At 41.8% G+C, this 22,834-nt stretch overlaps 1 protein-coding gene and 1 long non-coding RNA gene across 2 annotated transcripts in view; both read right to left on the bottom strand.

The window, feature by feature from the left end:
- WWOX (WW domain containing oxidoreductase) overlaps window positions 1-22,834 on the bottom strand; it is a 933,211-nt gene that overhangs the window by 758,759 nt on the left and 151,618 nt on the right. The gene's annotated exons all lie outside the window — the stretch shown is intronic.
- Window positions 18,004-19,239, bottom strand: LOC107184491. Its single transcript, XR_001515336.1, has 3 exons — window positions 19,169-19,239; window positions 18,822-19,039; window positions 18,004-18,096 (listed from the first exon to the last, which is right to left on the bottom strand). It is a non-coding gene; the product is annotated as an uncharacterized LOC107184491 (long non-coding RNA).

Genomic DNA, 22,834 nt, shown 5'->3' with positions numbered 1-22,834 from the left:
AAATTGTAGCATATTCACACAATGCAACATCCCAGAGCCAAGAGGACAAATGATCTACAACTCTATGCAGCATTAACTATAACTCTCAGAAGCATAATGTTGAAAGAAAGAAGCCAGACATAGAAGAGCACCTACTATTTGATTCCTTTCACAGAAAGTGATCACATTCATAGGAGGTAAAAAAGATGGACAAAACTAACCCACCCGAAGCTGGAACAGTGGTTACCCTTGGTGGGGACGGGGAGGTCGGCACTGAATGAGGGCAGAGGGGGCTTCTGGGTCATGTTTTCTTTCTTGGCCCACGTACTGATTACCTGGGCGTGCTCCTTTTATTCAAATTCACCCCGCGGCAAGTATATATTATGTGCACTCTCATGCATGTGTGTTATATTTCCAGAGTTTTAAAACCACAGTCACAACTCCACAAAAACAAGCTGACTCTGAAAGTTAGGAAAAAGTAAGTCACAGAGTTCGTGGCGGTTATCTTTAGATGGTGAGACCACGGCAATTGTGTTGTCATCTTTCCCGTTCTGTCTATTTTCCAAATAATTCAATAATATGCACTTTATGGGGTAAGGCAAGTAAACAGTACTTAAACAAAACATTGGAAGAACTGTATGAGCATACCAGCAGTGTTGGAAGGCTCGTGTGTGTATGTGGTGTGTGTGTGTGTGTGTGTGTGTGTACAATGCATGTGGGTGTGTGCATGTGTGTGTGTGAGTGGTGCATGTGAGTATGCATGTGTATGAGTAACTGTGTATGTGTGTGTGTGTGCGTGTGTCTGTACAATGCATGTGGGTGTGTGCATGTGTGTGTGTGAGTGGTGCATGTGAGTATGCATGTGTATGAGTAACTGTGTATGTGTGTGCGTGTGTGCGTGTGTGTTTTACCAAAAGAAACATTACCCGTTGGGAGGAAGGGGGGTCGTTCTAAACACCACAAGAGCAAAGAGAATGTCGTCTCTCATCATCAAGGTTGTACTGGCTACAGGGAGACAGAGTTTAAATTTTTGTCGGAATCAATAAGGAAACACTAAAAATATATTCACAATAAAAAGTCTGAAACCACATACACAAAATATTGTGGATAGGTAGTTTTGGTGATTATTATTTTCTTCTTCCTAACTTCAGTTCTATTTTCTTAAGTAATGAAAATACACGTATTACCTGTGTCTGAATTACTCATCTGAAAAGGAGGATATCAACAGAACATTGAGTAATTGCAAGGATTAATAAGCCCTAAATAGTGTGAGCACACACTGATATAAACATACCTAAGAAATGATTTTTTCTTCTTCATCATATAGTCATCTTATTATATAAAATTTGCAAAGCTATCTTTAAGAGTATACAGGGAAAGCTTTTTCTTCCCAAAAACAATGGTTCCACTTCTCATGTCAACATTTCTAATTACTACTTTCCAAGTGGTTTTAGACACTAAACAAGTTAAAAGAAAGGTAGTTATTTTTCTAATTTTATTGTTCAATTATAGTTGATATTCACTAGTACTTCATATTAGTTTCAGGTGTAGATCTTAGTGATTAAACAATTCTATCATTTACAAAGTGAGAAAGGTAGCTATTTTAGGCAAACTTTCACTTTTACCTCATATTTAATGCTCTCTTAAAAAAGAAAACTTGCTTTTTCTACAGCAGACAGAAGAAAAGAGACAAAATTTAAGACCAAAAAATAAAGATAGATGATGGAAAAGAAGGAGAGGGAGGGAGAAAAAAAGGGGGAGAGGAGAGAGAAAGAGGAGAGGGATAGAGAAATGGAGGATAAATAGGTAGGGTGGTAATGGATGGACAGACAGGTAAATGGATGGGTAGATGGGTGAGTGGATGGATGGAAGAGTGGATGGATGGATGTGTGGATGGGTAGATGGGTGGGTGAATGGATGGATGGGTGGATGGATAGATGGATGGGTGGATGGATGGGTGGATGGGTGGGTGGATGGGTAGGTGGATGGATAGGTGAATGGATAGATGGATGGGTGGATGGATAGATGGATGGGTAGATGAGTGGGTGGATGGATAAAGACTGAAATTAAATGCCCAGAAAGGATCAGGACATCCAGATGCAGGAGAAGTCTCTTTCTCTGATGGATGTCTACAAGAACTCCCATTCCATGCATGGACTGACTTACCAGAGGGCGCCCAGCTCACTGTGAAAGTGGGAAGAGGCTGACAGAAGAAACTGAGATGACTCATTAAATAAGAACAACAGCATTAACAGTGGAGGTGGCTGTGGTGGTTGTAGTCAGGTACTGGGAGCAGCAGGCATAAGCATTTAAAGTGCTTAGCACTTTTTTGAAAGTGCTATATATTCTTTATCTGGCTAAGAGAAGTAAAGGTTGAAGATGTAATTAGGGCTGCTAATAAGTTGAGTTTAAGATAGTCTGTCCTTCATATCTAGTTTTAATACACTGGGGGGAGGGGGAGAGGCGGGAAGAATAAAACAAAAGAGAAAAACAGAGAGATGGCCATTTGAGAAGGACCCAGCCACATGCTGCTGGCTCGTAGATGGAAGGAGAGGCCAAGAGCTAAGGAAAACAGCTGTCTCTGTAAGTTAAAAAACACGAAGAAACAGATTCTTCCCTAGAGCCTCCAGAAAGAACTGCCCACCAACACCTTCGTACCATCCCAGTAAGACCCATGTCAGACTCCTGACCTCCAGAAATACCAGGTAACAAGTTTGTGTTGTTTTACATCACTAAGGTTGAGGTCATTTCTTATGGCAGTCAGAGAAAACTAATGCCCTCAGGCTATTTTTAAAAAATAATTTTATTACATAAGCAATAGGTGAACATGTTTCCTACTTTTAAAAAATGCAAGTATTCTGGACAAGGCTCCAGGCCCTGTGGGCTCTCAGCCTTGGCCCTTTCCCTTCTCGCTCCCCCTCCTACACAGGTAATCATTGCAATTAGGTGGGTGCACACTCGGTGGGCCTCCTGGTCTGCATTTCTTCACATAATATATATGTGCCCTGGGCACACTGTATGCAGATTCTTTCAGCAATTCCAGTCATGGAACAGTTAACACCCATCTCCCCAGGAAGGAAAACAGCGCACAAGCCCAACAACAGCAAAGGGATCACAGGCTCTGCCTGGGCTCCTAGGGGTGGAGGAAGTGACAGTTTGAGTACCTTTCACATACCTTCTGTCTCCCTCACAGTTATAAATCCTCCATGCTGGAGCTAGTGGCAGGAACTGAGTTCTCCAAGCCTGAATCTGTTAAGTATTTGCAGCTTAGAAGATCAAGAAAGGAATTTGTTTATATATATTGGGCCTGTGTTACCAAAAAAATTAGCCTTAGACATACAGGGAAGATGATCAATAGCAAAACAACCAGTCCCACCATGCTTTGCTACCAAGAGATAATGAATGACTGCAGAGCTGCCAGAAGTTGCTCAAACTACAACGGCCTCTCCCTTTTTATTTAACCCTCAGGAAGTCTGGTATATTTCACAAGTCTCTTATCTGCTCCCCAGGTCTTCTGGGAGACTGCCTGTTAATCAGAAATTAGGTCAGACTTTCAGAGCCCCTGGTTCATGGACATCTTCCCCAAAACCACATGCAGGTAGCTGGCCCTTGTACACACTCACTGTCCCTTTCTCTGGGGCTTCCTGAGTGTCCACTCTGATGTCACACCTGGCTCTTGTCTACAGTGAAGCAAGGGCACTCCTGCCCCCAGAGTTGGCTCAGTCTCCACTAGTGAGGTTCACTACACTCCAGAAATGTAACTGGGTTCTCTCAGGGGCTAAAACACTGGAAAGGGGTGGAGAGGGGCTGAGAGGGATGTGAGAGCATGAAAGGGGAGGGAAATGCCTTTCTCACCAGCCCTACTCTCCCCCACCCCATGGAGATAGCAACTACATTGAAATGTTGAACACACTTTTCCACTGTGACCGGCACACGGCACTCACCCCACACATGCCATGGGGAGTTGCAGTGTTAGGATGACTGCTATTATTATTACAGATTTGGGCCCACTTATCAGCTGTGATGGAAGTCCTTCTGATACACAGCCAAAGCCATCAATATGTGATTTTACCATGCTCTAAGGCATGAGAACAAATTAGCTCCACCAGGAATATGATCAGCATGTGTTTGTTATTCAGTGAAAAATTAATTATTTGATCAGTGAATATATGTGCTTGTGTGCATGCATGCGTGTGTGTGCACGTAGCAAATATGTGCCACATGGTTTGATATAGAGCTCAGAAGGATACTTTTCTAGAAAAGCCACAAACAATTTTAGTGGGTTCTATGTGTCATTTAGGGAAACTCATGAGTAGAGGGAAAGATATTAAATAAATGATCTTATGGAAAATGCTGTATTACTGTTGGACATGTGATCACTAAAAATAAAACCCACAACTAGATTTATAATGATGAGGTCAGGGGGTAGTTATAGATGATGATGATGATGATGATGGAGAAAGAGGAGGAAGACAGGGGATGGGGAGGAAGGGAAAGCAATGACAACAACCATGGTGCTCACAGCTGGGACAGTTACTGAATGCTCACTATTGCCAGACATTGTTTTCCCTCTTCTGTAGTCAATTTCTCTCTGCTCCCCTCTGATAAAAAAACAAACACTCACAATTGCACTGCGGGCCCACTTGGATAGTCCGAGATGATATCCCTATATCAAGATTCTTAAAGTGATCACATCTGTAAGTCTTTTTTGTCATATAAGGTAACATTCACAAGTACCACATTTCTCCATTCATTTACTCAACAAGTATTTATGGAACACCAGGCATCATGCTACCATTGAAGGAGCAGCAGTGAACCAGTATTTAGGTCCTTACCTTGTAAAAGGTACCTTTCATAGCACTCTCTGCTGACATTCTTTGAGTCAGGCCCTAGAAAACCATAGGACATAAGTCCCAATGAAATAAAGATAATGGCACAGGATAACAAAAAAAAATAGTTATTGATGGGTTTTTACCATGATCTGACAAAACATGATAGAACTGCCACAGGAAACTGGTTAGAAATGGGTCATGAATGAGAGAAAGCCTGGAAGCCTAACATGCAGAAATGAGTGGGCTATTCAAAGCCATACCATACAAGTGGGTTCACTGGGGACTGTGGGAAGAAGTGGGGTTCACTAAGAATTGTGGGAAGAGATGAAGTTCAATATAAATTGTTGGAACAAGTTGGGTTCACTAGGAATTGTGGGAAGAAGTGAAATTATCACTGGAAATTGTGGAAAGAAGTGAGGTTCACTAGAAATTGTAGGAAAAAGTCAAGTTCATTAGAAATTGTGAGAAGAAGTGAAGTTCATCACTGGAAATTGTGGGAAGAAGTGAGCTTCACTGGCAATTGTGGGAAGAAGTCAGGTTCAAGTTTCTTGGCCCTTTGATCTGGAATAAGAAATGCAACCTTCTGGCCAAATTTGGAAGCAAGTCCAACACACTCAAGTAACACTATAAATAGAATGAATAGTTGAAGATACAGGGGGCCTGACTTTGGGAAGGGTGCGTTGAACTCTAATGTAACTTTGGGGACTTCAATGGGTACCACAAGGCCAGATTCTGAAACAGCTATTGCCACAAAGGTAAGGAAGTCCTCAGCAGGGCCCTTACTGCCCGGCCTGCCAACACAACCAATGAAGCCACATCTGGAAAGAGCTGGACTCACCCTTCCAGAAACTTCTACCATAAAATGTCCAGGGATATAATGCATATTATTATTCTATAATGCATTTCCCAAAACCCTTCCTACCTCACATTTTCTTTTTGTCATTTGTTCCATGTTTGGATGAAGGTAGAAGAAAGAAGCCATTCATTCATTCATTCATTATAAATGTACTTAAGTTACAAAACCATAAATTATTAAAAGGTAATTCCTTTGGAAGACTTAGGTAGTGACACACAGATGCTTCTCTGTGGGCGGTGTCTATACATAAACACAGCTCGAACCAATTGTGGGTGTACCAGCAAAAGAAGATTGGCCATGCAAAGGACATCTGTATTAGGACTAGTCCCAATTGAAGGAGAGTAACTCTTCTTGGTGGTCCGACCACTTAACTTAAACAAAAAGAACTGAGCCAACTTTCATCAATGAGCCTTTCTTCCAACCAAAAAAAAAAAAGAAGAGAAAAATGAGAGTTGGCTACTGGTTATGGAGATGTGGTGCCACAAGGTTAATAATGATGGGTTTCAGGTCACTGGCAATTTCTCATTTCAAACTAACTTGAACCCTCAAGGGCTGATTGTTTAATGTGGCCTGCATGGCACCCACAATCCTTCTCGAACACCCACGTGGTGGCTGAGTGACATTCTGCCATTATATCATTACTAAAATTAAGAGAAGGGTTCTTCTTCCTTAAAATAAAAAAGTGCTCCTATGTTCAAACTCCCTGGGAGACCCGCAGACTTGTTCAGTTTCACAAGGACTGGAACTTGAATGGACTAGCAGTGACTTATAATCAGTTGATGGGACCTGGGCTCTTTCTTCTAGGGAGAACTGGAGAAGAAAAAAATTCTAAACATCCCTGCAATCATTCTGAGGACAGCTTTGCCTTCGGTAGTATCAGTCACTTTTTCCTGAATGTTCATTTCACTTCTAAATGACCCAAGGATTCATCTGAAGACTACATTTTTTTCCTCCTGGTATTGTAAGAGTAAGCTGGAGGGAAAGAAGAATAAATGAGTAAAGCTGCTTAAATTGGGGGAGGAAATGAGGTTCACTGGGGACTGTGGGAAGAGGTGAAGTTCAATATGAATTATGGGAACAAGTGGGGCTCACTAGGAATTGTGGGAAGACGTGAAGTCAATGACCGGAAATTGTGGGAAGAAGTCAGGTTCAAATTTCTTGACCATTTGATCTAGAGTAAGAAATGCAACCTTCTGGCCAAATTTGAAGGCAAGCCCAGCACATTCAAGTAACACTATAAAAAGAATGAATAGTTGAAGATACAAGGGGCCTGACTTTGGGAGGGTGCCTGAATGAACTCTAATATAACTTTGGGGACTTCAGTGGGTACCACAAGAAAACAATAGGGAGTGGTAGAGACTATGGAAAGCTAGAAACCGCATGCCCTTCTGACGCCTTTACTCAGTTCCAGCCACTGGTTACTTCTATTTACAATTTTCAAAACTAATGGAAAAGGCAGATTTTTATATAAAATCTCTCAATTTTTACATATACTTCAAGATTTTTTTTTTTTACTTTTTTGTTTAATTTACTAGAGGCCCAGTGCACAAAATTCATGCACAGGTAGGGTCTCTAGGCCTGGCTGGCAGTCAGGGCTGATCGGGGCCTTCCTTCCCCCGGCTGCCTTCTTCCAGGTGCCAGCTGCCGGCCAGGGTCATCCTTTGTTTTGTGCCGCCCCCCTGGTGGTCAGCACACGTCATAGTGAGCAGTCAAACTCCCAGTCTCCCGGTCGAACTCCCAAGGGGATAATTTGCATATTAGCCTTTTATTATATAGGATTGGGGTGACATTGGTTCATAAAATTATATAGGTTTCAGGTGTACAGTTCTATAATATATCATCTGTATATTATATTGTGTGTTCACCACTCCAAGGTATTTCAACAACGTTTAAAAGTCATTGAGTGGGCAAGACAAACATGTCTGCCAGTAGGCAATATCTACAAAGGCAGAGGGAAATCTCACTGTATTTTCTCCTCTGGACTAGACCAAGAAAAGGGTCAAAAGGGGAAGCAAAGGAGCAGGAGGAAAGTCTGGGAGTGGGAGGCTAGTCCTACAACTTTTGTAGTGATACATTTGCCTGTCAAATTTCATGACCCTGGGAGGATGATAAACATACTTAAAAACCTCATCTAATTTTAGATTAAGTTATTTTGACACACAAACCAAGTTGTGGGCATATCAGTGCCTTCTCTGTGACCTAAGCTGTGCCAAACATCCCCCTAAAGGAGGGAGAAGGAGGGCTCAGTTCTACCGCGCTGCACAGCATTTGTGAGGCAGAAAGGTGTGTTTGTCACCCGATGCCCTATGGTGCTCAGATGAGCCATCAGTGCCAAGAGGCAGTCCTGATCTACACTTTGTCTTCCTTGAACTCTAAACAGAGGCAAACAGCCCCGAGGTCTTGGAGGGTTTGGTTTCTTAACCTGAGGCTTGAGTCTTCCTTTCCACAACGGTTTGTCTTACTGTGTGTGGCACAGAGCCCAGGGCAGACTTATACTGCCTGAGATAAACACAGTGCACTCCCACAACCCTAATTAACAGATACTTTTTCTCTCCTCCCAAGTTTCACCAAAGAAAATCCTCCTTACGGTCAGTCTTAGCTGGGTGGAAGCTGAAGCCAGATTCACACACATACAACAGTATGTACAACAAATTAAGTTTCCAAGATAATACAAAAGTATTGAGAAATCAAGAAAAGCCTTTCTCCTGAGTAAGAAAATCCGTATCCACAGTCTTCAGACAGGAATCTTTCTCCTCAAAATATTCTATTTAAAACAGACTGAAAATATACCAAATGTTATGGGTGTACCTTGAATGATTGCAATCTGGTTGAAAATAAAAAGCGATGAGAGACATTTTTAGGATAACTTGATAAGTCTGGGTATGGATGACATATTATTTTACATTAGTGAATTATTATCAAATTCATAGACATGATAATAATAATAAATGTGATCATGTAGAACAATGTCTTTAGTTTTAGGAAATGACCACCAAAGTACTTAAGGCTCAAGTATGTAGATGGGTGGGTAGGGAGTGGATGGATGGATGAAAAAGTAAATGAACTAACAAAACATAGCAAAACCTCAGCATTGGTTGAATCTAGGTAGTGAGCATATGGTTGTTCATTGGAGTACTAACACATTATTTAAATTTTCTATGTGCTTTATAAAATTATCACAACAAAAATGTTCCTGTTATTTTCAGAACTTCAGTGTTTTAATTAACATTTTTAAAGATATATAGATGGCCAACAGGCATATGAAAAGATATTCAACATCACTGATTAATAGAGGAAGTCAAATCAGAACCACTGGACATCACTTTACACCAGTTAGAATAGCTATTATCGAAAAGAGAGGAGGTGGAGAAGAGGGACTCTCAAAAGCCTTGGTGAGATTGTAAGTTGATGCAGCCACTCAAAAACAATTAATAATAGAACTGCCATATGATCCAGTAATTCTTCTTCCGGGTATCTATCTAAAGAATATGAAAACACTAATTCAAAAAGATATATGTACCCTTATGGTCACTGCAACATTATTTATAATAGCCAAGATATGGAAACAATCTACATGTCCATTGATGGATGGATGTGTAAAGATGGGGTATATATGTATATATAATGGAATACTGCTTAGCCATAAAAAATATGTTTAAAAACATATCTTAGAAAGAAGTCGTATGTATAAAGCTGGAATAAAGTGAGAGTTACTCCAGTTAATAATGTAGAGAAGAGAGTCTGAGTTCTTCAGCCCAAGGATATTTCTCAGGACATCCCTAGAACACTAGGCCCACTCTTTCACCTGACTGAAAGGGAAACTGAGGTTCAGGGATGCTCAGTGACTCCCCCACAATCACACAGCAAGTTAATGGAAGATGAAGGCACCTGATAGATGCCAGGGTTCCTCTCTACAATATAATGCAGCACTGAGTTGATTGGCCTTGCCTGATTCATAGCTGACTGTCAGGATTGTAAAGGGCGCCTTAGCAGTTGACTTTCTCCTTTATTCTGTGTTCTTTGGAAATGATTTTCCTCGGAGTCACACACTTCAAATAAACATTCTCCTCTTTCCCATTCACCCAATACAGTCTTTATCACACTTTTGTAAAGGGCATTATTCTAGGCGCTTGGGAACATGTATAGACCTGCCGCATGGGGCCCCTGTCCTGAAAATAGACACCCTACAAGTTATGTACTGATATAAAGCACTAATCCCAAAGAGCTGTCCCCAAAACGGTCAACTTCTAGAAATGGTTTCCAGTCATTATATCTCAGTGACAGGAGAACAAATGTTATCTTGATGGTAAAGGATTTAAATTTATTGCATAGCTGAAAATGGTTAGAGAATTGAAATTATAAAGCAATGAATCATTTCCTGAAAAAGTCGAGATTGGTAGTAATGCCATTGCACAAAGAACTAATATTTAGAGATATGAGAAAGAAAGTTATGAAGACTCCCAGGAAATTAGTCCTAAATGTATATACTTTTTAGAAGATTAAAATATTTTTTTCAAAAGAAGAGAAAACTGAATAGATTTCATGATTACTGTTGGAAAAAATTAAAGCTGTCTCCTAACTTGCACTCATTTCCTTATATTTTGAGCACTGTCCTTTATAAGTAGTGCAACAATATGTATATCATTTTCATATACATGATAAAGCCGCACTAGGGCCAGGCCATGGAGACTTCCCTATCCCCTGGACCTTGTGAGATGGTTCCTGCCACAACTCACCACACAGCCACAGGGACAACTTGACCCCAATCTTCGCCCAAGTTCTTAGATCACAACCTTGATGACCTGCTTGATAAGAAACTGGATTTCCAGCCACAGCTCAAGAGACATAAAGAAACTAGGGCAACACTGTAAGCTGATTCTGTGTAGTCTGTATATTCAAGCCCAATTATTCATTCTCCTTGGTTACTTTTACAACTAAATGTAGGCAATCAGTGTTCGCTACACTCAAGCAATGGAGACCATATGTATACCTAAAACTCTGATGGTGAGAAGGTGTCAGGCATCACGGAAGGGAAAGCATGCTCTTGGGATACAGAATAAGAAGGTGGCTTTCAGGTTCTATCAACGGTGCCACATAATACAGCCACTTTGTGTCACTTACTGAGCTTCACCTTGGCTTTCAAAATCCTCTAGGCAACAGCCTGTCTCTCTAAGAGTCATTCTTCTAGGTCCTGGGGATACTGATAAGAATATGGCCCCATCCCAGGTCGTGGAGACTGTTAACCTAATCTCAGAATATTTGCCCACATACCTCCCAGGGTCCTGTCCAACCAGAATCTTGGCTTCAACATAGGTCTTTTTTCTCCAGTTTAAACCTTTTTCAAAAGGGGGAAGGGGTAATGGAGAAAGAGAAGGAGGTAATAAGAAGGAAGAGTAAGAAGAGGAGGAAGAGGAGGAGGAGGAGGAGATGGAGGAGGAGGAGCTCCCCTCTCCCTTCCTCTCTGAAATCAATAAAAATGGAGGAGGAGGAGGAAGAGGAGGAGGAGGAGGAGGAGGAAGGGGAGGAGAAGTGTTGCAGTGTAGCAAAAATAGAAGCTAACGGTATTGACTACTATGTCATAGAGACAGCCAAACAAATTGCATGCATTGTCTTGTATAATTCTCACAAGCTCGAAGGCAGAGATTGTTAATCCCATTTTATAGGTGAGAAAACTGAGGCTCATAAAGATTAAGCAATTTGCCCCAGATCACAAAGGCAGTAAGGGGCAGAGCCAGGATTCACACCTAAGTCAATCCCAATCTGGGACTCAGAAGTCTTATCTCTCCAACATGTGTCCCTCCCTGACATTCTTACTGCCTGAAAGGCCTCTTCTCATCTCTCAGCTCAACATCCTGCCGAGGCCTCACAGCCCAGCTCTGGGAGCCATTTACACTCATCCCATGAGGAAATGATGGCTCTTTCTCCAGAGCCCCCCGAGCTTCCTTGTACCTTGTTTGAGGCCTTTAAAACAAGGATCTTATTCTCCAGTTAAACTGTAAGGGCAGGCATCATGACTTTCATCCCCCCTCCCATAGGCACCCAGTTCATCAATGATAATAATAAATAACAAATATGCCACACTGTGTCAGTCCAATAGTCCATTTCCGATAGAGGTATTAAGCCATGGTTTGTGGGAGGACTGAACTTTTCAGGAGATACACACACACACACACACACACACACACACACACACACACACACACTGCAATTGTTCCATAAACATTTATTCACTCCATAACAGGTCGAATTTCCTCAGACTCCAGCAGTCAACATGAAATGATCAGATTGCCTCTTAGAAGGAAACTAAATGGCCTCTCTTTCTGGCATCAAATAGAAATCGCTTCTTAGTAAGGTCCTACAAACGGCAGACTTCAGGTGCTCCTTCCAAGTTCTCCACCCAGAGTCGCGGGAGATGCTGTTGGAAGGCTCCCTGCGCAAGGCCATAATTACCAGAAAGTGGAAAAACCTGAGGAATACAGGGGCCCTGGAACAGGGTTCAAGGAGTGAGGGCAACTGTTGATCCATGGAAAGATCAAAGCTAGGCAGAAACCATGCTTGGGTTTACACAGCTGCACGCTCCATGTGAGAGCCATAAAACACACACGATCTGGACAGGAGGGAAAGGCCTTGTGAGTGGGCGTGTGTGGGTGTCAGTGAGTCCCCGGGACATCAAATGCACCAGAAGGCCAGTGAGCCGCCTCACTCCTGGGCTAGAAAAAGAAGCCTGTACGCTTTCCAATCGAGGACATATTTGTATTGGGCCAAAAGTTCCACCCATTCCACCTTCTAAAACATAATAACAAAGAGGAAAGAGAATCATTACTAATGTGGAAAAAAAAGTTCGTGAGTTTAATCAACACCACCAACAAGATGGTGAGTTGGTCAACTCTTTTTCTTTAAATTTTTGTATTGATTTTAGAGAGGAAGGGAGAGGAATAAAGATAGAAACATCAATGATGAGAATCATTGACTGGCGGCCTCCTGCACGCCCCACACTAGAGATGGAGCCCACAACCTGAGCATGTGCCCTGACCAGGAATCGAACAGTGACCTCTTGGTTCATGGGTCGGCACTCAATCACTGAGCCACACTGGCTGGGCAAATTGGTCAACAATTAATACCCTGGGATGAGAAACTCTCTGGCCCAGCTCGTCTTGGTTAGCTGCTGCTACAACATCTGAACAAGACCCAGGGCTCTCAACACTCCTTTAGGTGAATAAATTCCTAAACGAAATAATAACAAAGCCATATGTTACCATATTTTTAGATACGAATTGCTGTACAATGCACAAACACAACAGCAGCTCCCTGCTACCATTTGGATTCATTAAAAATAAAATCATCTCATAAGCCTGCAAATGTAGATTTTTTTATTTTTTGCCTTACAAAACTTTCATATTTCCCCTGTGTACAAAAGTATAATTTCTTTATGTGGTTGTTCTCAATGCCTTGAACTTGATATACATGTAATATTAGGAAATGAAAATAATATATATGTGAATTTCTTGTTTCGTGTATTAGAAAACAATATGATTTGCTCATTAAAGGCGCCAATATAAATGCTATAAACCATGAAATTACCTTTGAGCCCTTCCTGAATAACCAGTTCACAAACAAATGATCCATGCAAAAAAGGCAAGGGGAGATTACAATAATAAGACTAAGTTACATTTTCATTCCAGGATTTTTTTTTTAATGTAGAAAAGTATTATTACCGCAAAACCAATGTCTGCAGCAGGTACACTCAATTTTATAGGAAACACTGAACAATACAGGTAGATTAGACAACATAAGTGCAAAACGCGGTTTTGCATATTTTCCAAATGTGATGCAGTGCTCAAAGGTACAACAAATTATCTCAATAAAAGAATCTCACTTTTGCTTTTCTCACTTCAAAGGGCTACTTTAAAGCCATGATGGCAAAAACCTTCTACCCAAATAACTTTGTTTGGGTTTTTTTTGTTTTTTTCATACTCAAAATGTAAGATCCTACTCTACTAATGACTGAAAGAAGTTGTAGATGGCAGGAATTTGACCAAGGGTGTGAATACTCTCAAACTGAAATTAGCAAAGCCCTTAGTCCAGAGTGATCCCTAACCAGCATCATCCACATCACCTGGGAAATGACTGGAAAAGTAGGCTTTTGGGCCCCCACTCCAGACATTCCGAAATCAGAACCTCTGGAGGTGACGGCACATGAGGTGTGGTCTGATAAGCCCTTTAGGGGTCCTGTGCATGTTCAAGTTTGAGAACCAGTGCCTTAGTCTGTTAAAAGAAAGAACCAGGGTTGGAGATAATGAGCTTGTCTCCTCTAAGATCCTGCACAGAATCCCAATGGTTCCTCCATACTGCTCTACAATTCTTCAATATCCCGTTCCTCTATCCAAATATTAAATCCAAGCCAATTGCTCTGCACATTCCTGTCTGAATTAATCCCGGCCACTATTTCTACTCCACCATATCTCCTCTGTCAAACAGTAGAGCATATGACTTGAGCCAAAATAATCTGAGATGAGACTCCTGAATTTTCTCCAGGTTAGATCCCAACAATACTGTGAAACAGGCCGGGGTGAGCGCATCCTGGGCAGGGAATGGTCCGCACTTCTGAGCAGGACCTACGGGGGATTTAAGGCCTTCCTGTGAGAGCCCGAGTGGAAAGCCACATGTCTCCTTTGAGCCAGATCTTGTTCTTGAATCATTCATTCATTCATTCGTTTTGTGTATTTGATTAGTGAGTCACTCACAAAGTCATGAAACAAACACTGCTCGAGCTCTTATTCTTTTTGGTTTTGCTTCATGGTGGGGACACAACGTTGTATTAGACCATCCCAACCTTAGTGGAGCTCACAGTCTATTGGGAGACACACATATGCAAGTCATTAGTTATAATACAATGAGGTAAGTACAAAATGGAAACCCACATAAGGAACATAAAGAATGAATGACTGAGGGACTATTTTTTTGGTGGGCCTGAGTCAGTTACACACATCAGAATTGAATCTTAAAGAATGAGTAGAAGCCATCAAGGTTAGAAGCGGGACCATGAGTGGGTTCAAGCCAGTTGTGGACCATGAATAACACTAATGAGAGGATGGGCTTCCTAACTGCGAGCTCTTTAAGGGAAGAAGTCACTCAGAATCCTCGTGTCCCCAACCCCAGCACCTGGCTTGGCACAGAGATGTGAGTGAAGTCCAGAAAAGACCAAACTAGACAAGTGGTAAGGAACTCATCAAAGGAAGTCAGCTCCTGAGACAGGAGGACACTTAAGGCTCCATCTGAGGGATTCAGACAAGGAGAAAGGGGAGATAATTTCCTCCAGGATCAGCAGGGGCATAGAAGGCAGAACAACAGGACTCTGTGGGGAGCCAAGTGCTGAGCATGCAAGGACCCTAAAGAATATGTCAATCACCTTTTAGGGGGGTACCAGTGAAAACAAAGGCTCTTTTAAGCCTGGATGAGGTCCTGCCAGAATTGAGCAGACCCGCTGGAGTAGAGAGAACCTACTTAAAGGCGTCTGCCCTATAACATACCTCATAATTTTCCCACCAGTCTGGGAGGGAGAAAGGACACGCAACTGTCCTACTCCTGCTCAGAGGAGGGAGAAGACAACTGACCCACAGATCACAGAACCACTGTAAGACAGAGGGAAGAGAGAAAGGAGGGAAGGGAGGACACGCAACCCAGCAAGGTGGTGTTAGCTGACACATGAAACACACAAGGGGCAGAAGGGACCATTTCTCTAGACTTCTGTTTCCAAAGAAGCCTGGACTCAGTTACAAAACATGACAGGAGAGAGAGTAAGAACAACAAACCTTTCTGGTCTGCTTATTGTACAGCAGACAGCTCCCTGGGTGACTGCCCAACGTCCCCCTTTTTAATCTTTGCAGCAACACAAAGAGGTAGGTGTGAGAGCCTCATTTTGCTGCTGAGTTAACTAACGTAGTGGCTCAAAGAGGTAGGTTACTTGCCTGAAGCCACACAGCTACTAAGCAGGGGAAGCAAGGTTGAACACTGCAGTCTGACTCCTTAGTCCAGCGTGGACCCAGTCTCAGTTAGAAGGACGAAAGGCTAGATACCTGGAGGATGAGGTGGCTGGCAGGCCAGGCCAGGAGCAGGGGATGAGCAAGAAATGGCGACTTTACCAGAGTGTGCCCATGGGGTGATGCTGGGGAGGGTGTCTTCAGGAGGCTCTAAAATTTTCTAACATTTTGGCAGAAAACCTCTGGCCAACATCACTGGCCTACAGACGCTGAATTGGAATCCTCATCATTTCCTAACCCATCCTTGAAAACCTTACAAAGTATTTTGATGAAGTGCACATTCAGCCGTACCACTGATAATCTGTCTGCATTCATCTGGTTCCTCTATGAACCCCTTCCAATACTTTAGGGTGAGGGCAGAACATTTAAACTTAATGGAATTTCCTGCCGTATTTTTGTGGTGCCAGAATTGCTCCATCATGTAAATAAATTTTGGGGAACTTTTCTTCTTCCTTTTTTGAAGGATATAGAACATAATCTTTTCGGTATATCCTAATTTTTTAAGTATTCTCAGTCCAAAAAATAATCTGGGCCATATAAATACTGCATGTGAATGTCATATGGGTTTATATGCCTAGCTATAAGAAAAATACTTGGCTCTGTTATTTTCTTAAAACTGCTGTGTTGTTATTGCCATTTTTATTGGGTTAATTAAAAGACCATAAAATCAATTCAAACATGTTTGGTAACAGATTTTCAAATTTTATAACTGTGTTCATTTGTTGGGACAAAAATAAGAAAATGACAGACATCTCTGTACTCATAGCTTTGGTGTGATCGTTTGTTCATTCATTCATTCACTCATTCATTCATCCAACCCCCTACTATGGGCCGGATGTAAAAGCACTTTGAAAAGTGCTCTGGAGTGAAAGCACTGAAACAAGGGTAACTCCTGTCCTGAAACAAGGGTAACTGGCACGGCCAGTCTGATGGGAGACAGGAAATAAAGGTCATCGTACAGGTCAGGTGGCACACTTTTCCCATAAAGGACCAGAGTGAGCACGCTCAGTCTTGAGGGCCACAGAGGCACTGCTGCCACGGCTGAACATGGCCTTTACAACATGCAAGCAGCCACGGACAATGCATACAGATGGAGCGGCATGTTCCAATGAAACTTAATTATGGGTATTATAATTTGAATTTCACATATCTTCATGTGTTATGAAATACTGTGCTTCTTTCTAAAAATGTTTAAGCCATCCTCAGCTCACAGGTCATATAAAAGCAGGGGTTTATAGACCCTGTTTATACTGTTACATGAGGAAAGACACCATGGTATGGCTGAACCAGTATCCAGAGAGAAGGTGCTGGATGCCCTGCTGGTGAGGCTCGCTGGTTGAGCATTGGCCTATGAACCGGGAGGTCACAATTCGAATCCTGGTCTGGGCACATGCCTGGGTTGCAGGCTCATTCCCCAGTGTGGGGGCGTGGGGCAATGGGGCGTGCAGGAGGCAGCTGATCCATGATTCTCTCTCATCATAGATATTGATAGCTCTCTCTCCCTGTCCCTTTCTCTCGAACTCAATAAAAATATATTTATTAAAAAAAAAAAAAGGAGGATGTTGGAATTCTTGGCTGATGAGTCCAGGGGGGGGCCACCAGGACAATGTCAATCCAAAAGACACGGCTAAAGAATAGAAAAGAGAATTCCCTGCTTCAGCTGCTGGCCATCGACCTCTCTGCTCATTTCGGAGGTGGCTTCCTGCCGAGTTTCAAGCAGTGGTCTTTGGTGACGCTCCATGCTCCCCGGTGGCCTTGGCAATTGGTTCCAAACTTGATAAAGTGCTAATTTTGCTTTTTACAGTTGTTGTTTAACATTGAAAAGAAGCCAAGCCAACCCTCTTTGAAAATCTTAAGAAACGTTAACCCACAGATTGAAACCTGGGAATCCAAGTTATAACCAGAAGGCAATTTTCATGGTCAATGTCTGAAGCTATCCAAACAGCGGTCTCCGACGGAAATAATGAGAAGCCTCTGTGTTGTTCCTACATTCCTGGTCCGGCCTCGCTTGCTGAATGTCAGCCCCCAGCCAGCTCCGTTATAATGGCAGGCTCATAATGGAGTGCATGCGAGTGGCCTTCGGTGGGCAAATGTTCAAGCACATTAAGGTTTTAATATAATTATAATTATAGAACATGTTCAACCAATTAACCACAAATATGCTGTTTATCTGAAAAGCTGCCAACACTGTGAACTGCAGTCAAAATAACATTAGGCTGTGGTCCTTAAGCAAAGAATACACACTGAATCAAAAGCGAGATCAGAAGGAAAAGGCCAAAGTAAATATTTTCTCTGATATTTTATGAATATTTCCTCAAATGCCAGGTTAAATTATGTAATCTCAACTTCCCATATATTTACTTGATGGAATCAGATTGAGCTCATAACACTGTTGAAAAACATCATAAACCAGAGAGAGAGAGGTACTTGGTAAGTCTTAGCAGTCAAACTCCCCTAATGCAAACCTTAGTATAATATAAATAAGAAATGGCAATTAGAACAAGTCATATTTTTAAGGCATTCAAAAACTTCTCATTATTCCTTATATCTTTCTGAGTTGCAGCCTATAGGAGTTGAAGCAAAATTAAACTTTGCCTTAGCAACTAAATACTATAAGCCTTCTCATAACTTTCCCCTAAGAAAGAATTAAAAAAAAAATCCTAGTTGTACAATTTGTATATACACAATTTGCACTGCTGTAAAAGCATATTTTGAAAAGTGCTCCCTAAATAATTAAGCTATTCCTTTTACCATACTTCCTATATTACAGAAGTCATTTTCCCACCAAGAATCAATAAGTCATTCCTCACGTCACTCATTTTTCTCCATTTAACAGAATGGACTAAAGTCCAGCACTGCAAGTTACATTACCTTTGAATTATGTGTGTAATTTAAAATTCAAAGTACTACACTAAGGAGCTTTTTAGACTGACCACTCTCCACTCTCTTCATAAATACGGCCCCTCGCAGACCCTTCTGACAGATTTACCGAACAACAGGAGTTTGAAACAGTTACGGCTGTGAGCCCTGCAGGAAGGCCGCTCTCTGTAACAATGCCCCACAACCAGGCTCTTCTCAGAGGAAGCACAAAGCAAGGGGCCATACATCACTCACCAGGAAACGGCGCGAGGTTTATAGATTCATGGTAACGCTGTTCTAAAGCATCTTAACTTTAATTACAAATAAACACGAGGGCAGATATTGACGTCAGTTCTGAGTGCTCCCTAAGTAAAAGCTGCCAGTATGATGTTTGATTGACCAAACCCAAGGCCTCTGATAAAATTTCAGACGTACAACCCAAAGCCGGTGTGTCCTAAAGAGACTCTTTTCATCTGTCAAACACATCACGGGGAGAGGGGAAAAAAGAACATCGGGAGATATATAAATGGAAATGTGTTTCAGCATGCGTGTGCAACAATCACATTTTAAAGAATTACTGTAATAAAAGTGACTTTATATACCTGGAACAGAATTCATGGGTTGATATGCTTCTGATTATGAGTGAAATACAACTACCCCATTCTGCAGGAAAATAAAAATAAAGTGACTATTAGAAATGTCAATGGATATTCTTAAATTTCTGATGTACTGACTATGCTGTAGGTTGACAAAACTTTAAAACAACACCTGTCAAGGAAATAGCATTTCTTTCAATTGCCCATATTATTTGAATCAGCGTCTCCTCAAAAAGAAACAGACCCTAGTAGGTAGAATAAAAGTAAATGAGACGTGGTAACACTATTTTCAAATATTGGGTATTTAGGAAGTAGAACAGTAGGTTTGATTTCAGAACTGGGGTGCAGGTATAAACTTGGATCTCTTATGCTGCCTTTTGTCCCTGAGGTGACTCGTTTACCTTCCCAGGAATTTGGGGGTTTTCCTGTCATATGTCACCTGTCAGACTAGGACAATGGAATCTGTTCTTGAGGAAAACACCACCCCGGATCCCCAAGGTGAATGGTTTCTCAGGACCATTTCGTTCGTTCCCACTGCCCTGTAGCCTAGTCAGCTTTTGTTTTTTTCCCCCCTTTTTCTCCTTAGTAAGTAATTCCGGTAACTGTACACTTTCCCTGATGTGGAACAATCTTAGGCCACTGGAGCCTCACTAAATCACTCTAGGACGTGCCTTCTTTGGGTCATCAAAAATCAACTCTCCTTGCCTAGGTTTTATTCTTGCCAACTTGGCATTCCCAAGACAAATCACTTAAAAACGCCATAAAAATCATTAGCTCCCAGTTCTTCAACATGAACATCAGCATTGCCTGAAGCGGGGAAAGAAACAGACTGCCAAAGTCACCCTGCCAGCACCAGGTAGAGCATCCGCTTCCAGCGCCGGTACCCAGCTCGCCTTCAGCCGGGGCTGCCGACATCCACTCAGCCCCGCACCCTGACCCTCCCACCAGCTGCCGAGGCGCCTGGTGCTAACTGAGATTTTGTGAGGAAAGCAAAACCTTCCTGCTGGGTGTTAGTTTTGCATGGCAACACTCAACAATCTCAAATTGTGAGACCCGGAGGATAATTTTTTTCCTTCCTAGCCCCAAATGACTTTTTGTTTCCTTCCCAAACTTGTAAGGATTTCTTCCCACTTGAAAAATGCAGCAACCCCTACCCGACTGAGGGGTTCCTGCTGGTAAATCACTAAATCTGAGCAACTGGGAAAATGATAGTTGCCTGTAAGTTATGGTCCAATGTGGTAACTTCAAATAAAAGGAAATTTCATCAGAAGCAACTGATGCTCTGAGAACTTTCTCCAGAAGGACCGCATCCAGGGAAGTAGCCCTAGTGATTAAGGGGAGATGCTGCAAAGAACTGGGCTCCTCCAGGAAAATAAGAGTCGATATAACTGTCCTGGCAATAATATCATGATGCGGTAGTGTGCATTGTCAATAAAGGATGGGAAAGAAACATATTCCCCTCCTTTGGAAAAATAAAAAAAACACTGCACTGTAAACAGGCTTGTTCTTTCCAAGTGCATTTTATTAAAATGACAACCACAGCAACACCACCTCAACAAAAATCAGCCAACCTACAGCAAACTGCTATGACTACAGGTAATGTTACTTCTATTGCCATGAGGTGTGGGCACTCATTGGGACCTCTCAGACATTCCCCTGAGTCATTTGTCCTATAACTCAGTGATGAATTTCATATATGTATGTGCTGCTAAAAAAAAAAAAAAAGTAAACTCATAAATAATTCAACCCAGGGTCTCCAGCCAACTGACCATATATTGTTCATGTTTCACCTGCCATATTAAGTATAATTTCAAAAGTATTTCAATTTCTTTTCATTTAAAAGCCCAGGCTGTTATTAGAGGTGACGTACACAGTGTCTTGAATACAGTAGGCATTTGAGAAATGATTGCTTAAAATGCACAGCTAAAAAAAATAATCACTAGGAATGTCTAAATTATGGGGTGGGCGGAGGAGCTCGTTAACTCTGAGAGCAATGCTGTGATGTCTCTCTAACACTGCTCATTATAAAAATCTCTATTGGGTGACATAAGGAAAAGGAGAGAAATAGCATCAGCTCAAACTTGGGAAAATGAGGCTGCACCAGTGTCTTTCCAGTCTTTAAAACTATTACGTCACTGTAACACTTGTTTTCATGCCTTTGTGGATAATTATTATGTAATCAGCATTAAAATAAAAAATAGGAAAAATAAGGTTAGAAACCTAGTCCAGTGAATTTATCAAATACAGTCTAATCTTTAGGCGCAAAGATCTGACTTGGTAAGTCAGCATCAGAGGAGAGGGCCTCCTTGAGCCGGTCTCTGCCTTATCATCACCTGTAGTGTAACTGATCCAGCCCTTGCTAAGCCACAGGAAAATGGAGCACTCTTATAGCCCTTACCCTGCTTTAGCCACAAAACCGAGAAAGAGAACAACAGTCATGTGACATCTAAGAGGTACACATACTGTTGTTTTGTTAGATGGTGATAACCCAGTTCCTTTTGAAATAAATCTCTCTCTAGACCAGTGATTTTCAACCGGTGTGTTGTGATGTGCTATAGGAATTTTTTAAAACATGTAATACTTGAAAATAGCTGCTCTAGCCAGTGGTTGGCAAACTGCGGCTCACGAGCCACATGCGGCACTTTGGCCCCTTGAGTGTGGCTCTTCCACAAAATACCGACTTCTGCGCATGGGCCACGAAGTTTCAATCGCACTGTACACGCGTGCCCGCACGTGGTATTTTGTGGAAGAGCCACACTCAAGGGGCTAAAGAGCCGCATGTGGCTCGCGAGCCGCAGTTTGCGGACTTCTGGTCTAGACTATTGGTGGGTCAAAGTTATGGATATTGTTTCTGCTCTAGAAGATACAATTTTCTATTGGCTAATACTCAAAGGATTCAAAACTAGGTGATACCTAGTTAAAACCATGCTCTAAACACTTTAGCTAATTGTCATCACAACAGATATTAAGATTTAAGGAGAGTCATATATTGCTTGGGCCAATGATATTCAACCTTTTCTATCTCATGGCACACATAAACTAATTCCTAAATTCTGCAGCACACCAAAAAATATATGTTTTACTGATCTGACCAAAAAAATAGGTATAATTTTGATTCAGTCACACCGGATGGCTATTGTTGTGTTGGCTGTCGTCATATTTTTATTTGACAACCTAAGGGAAAAGAGGTCAGTGCCCCTGACTAAACAGTCAGGTATTGCATGTTTTAAAAATTCTTGTGGCCGAAACCGGTTTGGCTCAGTGGATAGAGCGTCGGCCTGCGGACTAAAAGGTCCCAGGTTCGATTCCGGTCAAGGGCATGTACCTTGGTTGCGGGCACATCCCCAGTGGGGAGTGTGCAGGAGGCAGCTGGTCGATGATTCTCTCTCATCGATGTTTCTGACTCTCTATCTCTCTCCTTTCCTCTCTGTAAAAACTCAATAAAATATATTTAAAAAAAAAAATTCTTGTGACACACAGGTTGAAAAATCACTGGCTTACGCAATTAGAAATGAGTATGTTTAAGTTAAAAAAGAAAAAGAAAAACAGAAAAGTTAAGCCATATGAAGAATCAAGCATCATTCTCCAAAAGAGAGAAATTTATTTTATTTTCCTTATGGAGTCCATTACCAGTTCCTATATGTTTTCAAAATTTCAATGTTTCTTTGAATG

The sequence above is a fragment of the Myotis davidii genome, unplaced genomic scaffold, assembly GCF_000327345.1.
Source record: "Myotis davidii unplaced genomic scaffold, ASM32734v1 scaffold391, whole genome shotgun sequence".
NCBI classification, from domain to species: domain Eukaryota; kingdom Metazoa; phylum Chordata; class Mammalia; order Chiroptera; family Vespertilionidae; genus Myotis; species Myotis davidii.
Note: the sequence above shows the minus strand (reverse complement) of the source record. Positions and strands in the feature narration are given on the sequence as shown.